The sequence below is a fragment of the Salvelinus sp. IW2-2015 genome, unplaced genomic scaffold, assembly GCF_002910315.2.
Source record: "Salvelinus sp. IW2-2015 unplaced genomic scaffold, ASM291031v2 Un_scaffold2572, whole genome shotgun sequence".
In the NCBI taxonomy this organism is placed as follows: Eukaryota; Metazoa; Chordata; class Actinopteri; order Salmoniformes; family Salmonidae; genus Salvelinus; species Salvelinus sp. IW2-2015.
The window spans coordinates 50506-55413 of record NW_019943882.1 but is presented as its reverse complement, the minus strand read 5'-3'; positions in this window follow the sequence as shown (position 1 = coordinate 55413).

Here is a 4908-nt window from a genome sequence, read left to right as displayed (position 1 = left end):
TCAGGGTTAGGTGTAGTCTGGTATAGTTGTCTGTAGTTGATAGGGTTAGGTGGTAGTCTGGTATAGTTGTCTGTAGTTGTTAGGGTTAGGTGTAGTCTGGTATAGTTGTCTGTAGTTGATAGGGTTGGTGTAGTCTGGTATAGTTGTCTGTAGTTGATAGGGTTAGTGTAGTCTGGTATAGTTGTCTGTAGTTGATAGGGTTAGGTGTAGTCTGGTATAGTTGTCTGTAGTTGATAGGGTTAGGTGTAGTCTGGTATAGTTGTCTGTAGTTGATAGGGTTAGGGTTAGTCTGGTATAGTTGTCTGTAGTTGATAGGTTAGGGTTAGGTGTAGTCTGGTATAGGTTGTCTGTAGTTGATAGGTTAGGGTTAGGTGTAGTCTGGTATAGTTGTCTGTAGTTGATAGGGTTAGGTGTAGTCTGGTATAGTTGTCTGTAGTTGATAGGGTTAGGTTGTAGTCTGGTATAGTTGTCTGTAGTGATAGGGTTAGGTGTAGTCTGGTATAGTTGTCTGTAGCTGATAGGGTTAGGGTTAGGTGTAGTCTGGTATAGTTGTCTGTAGTTGTAGGGTTAGGTGTTAGTCTGGTATAGTTGTCTGTAGTTGATAGGGTTAGGTGTAGTCTGTATAGTTGTCTGTAGTTGATAGGGTTAGGTGTAGTCTGGTATAGTTGCTGTTAGTTGATGGGTTAGGTGTAGTCTGGTATAGTTGTCTGTAGTTGATAGGGTTAGGTGTAGTCTGGTAATGTTGTCTGTAGTTGATAGGGTTAGGTGTAGTCTGGTATAGTTGTCTGTAGTTGATAGGGTTAGGTGTAGTCTGGTATAGTTGTCTGTAGTTTGATAGGGTTAGGTGTAGTCTGGTATAGTTGTCTGTAGTTGATAGGGTTAGGTGTAGTCTGGTATAGTTGTCTGTAGTTGATAGGGTTAGGTGTAGTCTGGTATAGTTGTCTGTAGTTGATAGGGTTAGGTGTAGTCTGGTATAGTTGTCTGTAGTTGATAGGGTTAGGTGTAGTCTGGTATAGTTGTCTGTAGTTGATAGGGTTAGGTGTAGTCTGGTATAGTTGTCTGTAGTTGTTATAGGGTTAGGTGTAGTCTGGTATAGTTGTCTGTAGTTGATAGGGTTAGGTGTAGTCTGGTATAGTTGTCTGTAGTTGATAGGGTTAGGTGTAGTCTGGTATAGTTGTCTGTAGCTGTAGGGTTAGGTGTAGTCTGGTATAGTTGTCTGTAGCTGATAGGGTTAGGGTTAGGTGTAGTCTGGTATAGTTGTCTGTAGTTGATAGGGTTAGGTGTAGTCTGGTATAGTTGTCTGTAGTTGATAGGGTTAGGTGTAGTCTGGTATAGTTGTCTGTAGTTGATAGGGTTAGGTGTAGTCTGGTATATGTTGTCTGTAGTTGATAGGGTTAGGTGTAGTCTGGTATAGTTGTCTGTAGTTGATAGGGTTAGGTGTAGTCTGGTATAGTTGTCTGTAGTTGATAGGGTTAGGTGTAGTCTGGTATAGTTGTCTGTAGTTGATAGGGTTAGGTGTAGTCTGGTATAGTTGTCTGTAGTTGACAGGGTTAGGTGTAGTCTGGTATAGTTGTCTGTAGCTGATAGGGTTAGGTGTAGTCTGGTATAGTTGTCTGTGAGCTGATAGGGTTAGGTGTGTGGTATAGTTGTCTGTAGTTATAGGTTAGGTGTAGTCTGGTATAGTTGTCTGTAGCTGATAGGGTTAGGTGTAGTCTGGTATAGTTGTCTGTAGTTGATAGGGTTAGGTGTAGTCTGGTATAGTTTGTCTGTAGTTGATAGGGTTAGGGTTAGGTGTAGTCTGGTATAGTTGTCTGTAGTTGATAGGGTTAGGTGTAGTCTGGTATTGTAAAGGTTTTCTCAGGGGTGAAGGGAGGACCAAAATGCAGCGCAGTTAGTGTTAAACATGTTTAATTAAAGAACAGTGAACACTACAAACAACTACCAAATAACAAACGTGACAAAAACCGATACAGACCTATCTGGTGCAGAACACAAACACAGACAGGTAACAACCACCCACAACGAACACAGTGAAACAACCTACCTAAATATGACTCTTAATTAGAGGAACGCAAAACCCTGCCTCTAATTAAGAGCCATACCAGGCAACCTCACCAACATAGAAACACACAACATAGAATGCCCACCAAAACTCACGCCCTGACCATCACACACACTACAAAACAACAGAAAACAGGTCAGGAACGTGACAGAACCCCCCCTCAAGGTGCGAACGCCGGGCGCACCAGCACAAAGTCCAGAGGAGGGTCTGGGTGGGCATCTGACCACGGTGGTGGCTCAGGCTCCGGACGCTGTCCCACACCAATAGTCACTCCCCGCTTCTGTATCCCCTCCCAATGACCACCCTCCAACTAACCACCTAAATGAAGGGGCAGCACCGGGATAAGGGGCAGCACCGGGATAAGGGGCAGCCCGGGATAAGGGGCAGCACGCGGGATAAGGGGCGGCAGGTCCTGCTGAGGAACTCTGGCAGGTCCTGGCTAGGACTCTGGCAGGTCCTGGCTGAGGGACTCTGGCAGGTCCTGGCTGAGGGACTCTGGCAGGTCCTGGCTGAGGGACTCTGGCAGGTCCGGGCTGAGGGACTCTGGCAGGTCCGGGCTGAGGGACTCTGGCAGGTCCGGGCTGAGGGACTCTGGCAGGTCCGGGCTGAGGGACTCTGGCAGGTCCGGGCTGACGGAAGGGCTCTGGCTGATCCGGTCTGGCGGAAGGCTCTGGCTGATCCGGTCTGGCGGAAGGCTCTGGCTGATCCGGTCTGGCGGAAGGCTCTGGCTGATCCGGTCTGGCGGAAGGCTCTGGCTGATCCGGTCTGGCGGAAGGCTCTGGCTGATCCGGTCTGGCGGAAGGCTCTGGCTGATCCGGTCTGGCGACGCTCTAGCGGCTCCTGTCTGGCGGACGGCTCTAGCGGCTCCTGTCTGGCGGACGGCTCTGTAGGCTCATGGCAGACGGGCGGCCCTGCAGGCTCATGGCAGACGGGCGGCTTTGCAGGCTCATGGCAGACGGACAGTTCAGACGGCGTAGGGCAGACGGGCAGTTCAGACGCCGCTGGGCAAGACGGGCAGTTCAGGCGCCGCTGGGCAGACGGGCAGTTCAGGCGCCGCTGGGCAGACGGGCAGTTCAGGCGCCGCTGGCAGACGGGCAGTTCAGGCGCCGCTGGGCAGACGGGCAGTTCAGGCGCCGCTGGCAGACGGGCAGTTCAGCGCCGCTGGGCAAGACGGGCAGTTCAGGCGCCGCTGGGCAGACGGGACTCTGGCCGGCTGAGACGCCTGTAGGCCTGGTGCGTGGTACGAACTGGAGGTACGGCTAAGGACACGCACCTTCAGGCTAGTGCGGGGAACAACAACAGGCACACTGGACTCTCGTGGCGCCTGCCTGGTGCGTGTACCGGAACTGGGGTACCGGCTGAGGGCACGCACCTCAGGGCGAGTGCGGGGAGAAGGAACAGTGCGTACAGGGCTCTGGAGACGCACAGGAGGCTTGGTGCGTGGTGCCGGAACTGGAGGCACTGGGCTGGAGACACGCACCATAGGGAGAGTGCGTGGAGGAGGAACAGGGCTCTGGAGATGCACTGGAGCCTTGGTTGGCCTCTTGACAGGATGTCCCGCCCCTGGACGCAGCGCTCCCGTCGGAATATTCAGATGTACCTGATGGACAGGAGCAACAACCAATCAGACACACTCAACCCCCAAGAGGCCAATTGTACAGCGTTCTAATTTTACTTATAGATCCCTGAATATTGTGTGTGTATTGACTGATGTGTGTGTGAACCTGGTGTGTGTCTTGCCACAAAACCCTCTGCTTTGGTTACAGACACTACTTCCTGGTTTGGTCCTGTTCTATTAAGAGTATGGAAATGAAACACACACACACACACACACACACACACAAACGCACGGTGTGCTTAACATATTATGAATGTCTGTATTGTCTCATCTTATCTATCGACATAGACAGGGCTCTAACTCTCCTAGCTCCACAATGAGACAGGGTGCAGGCCAGGCAGCAGGCTGTTAGCCAACCTGCCAGCTTAGTGGAGTCTGCCACTAGCACAGTCAGTGTAGTCAGCTCAGCTATCCCCATTGAGACTGTGTCTGTGTCTCGACCTAGGTTGGGCAAAACTAAACATGGTGGTGTTCGCCTTAGCAATGTCACTGGAATAAAGACCTCCTCCATTCCTGCCATTATTGAAATAGATTGTGATAATCTTACATCTTAATAGGACTACTTAATGTTAGATCCCTCATTTCCAAGGCAGTCATAGTCAATGAACTAATCACTGTTCATAACCTTGATGTGATTGGCCTGACTGAAACATGGCTCAAGCCTGATGAATTTACTGTGTTAAATGAGGCCTCACCTCCTGGTTACACTAGTGACCATATCCCCCGTGCATCCTGCAAAGGCGGAGGTGTTGCTAACATTTATGACAGCAAATAAAACAATTGAAGAAATACAGTGTTTTCGTCATTTTAACTTTCAGTCATGAAATCTATGCAGACTAGTCAATCACTTTTTATAGCAACTGTTTACAGGCCTCCTGGGCTATATAGAGCATTCCTAACTGAGTCCATGAATACCTATCGGACCTTAAGTGTTTTATTAACATTATTCTGTTATAGTTTCTGTTGCTGCTCCATCTCTCTGGTATAGTTTCTGTTGCTGCTCCATCACTCAGTTTTAGTTTCTGTTGCTGCTCCATCTCTCTGTTTTAGTTTCTGTTGCTGCTCCATCTCTCTGTTTTAGTTTCTGTTGCTGCTCCATCACTCTGTTTTAGTTTCTGTTGCTGCTCCATCTCTCTGTTTTAGTTTCTGTTGCTGCTCCATCACTCTGATCGGGCAGTCAACAGAAACTAAAACTGATGTGAATGGGGCAGCAACAGAATACTAAAAC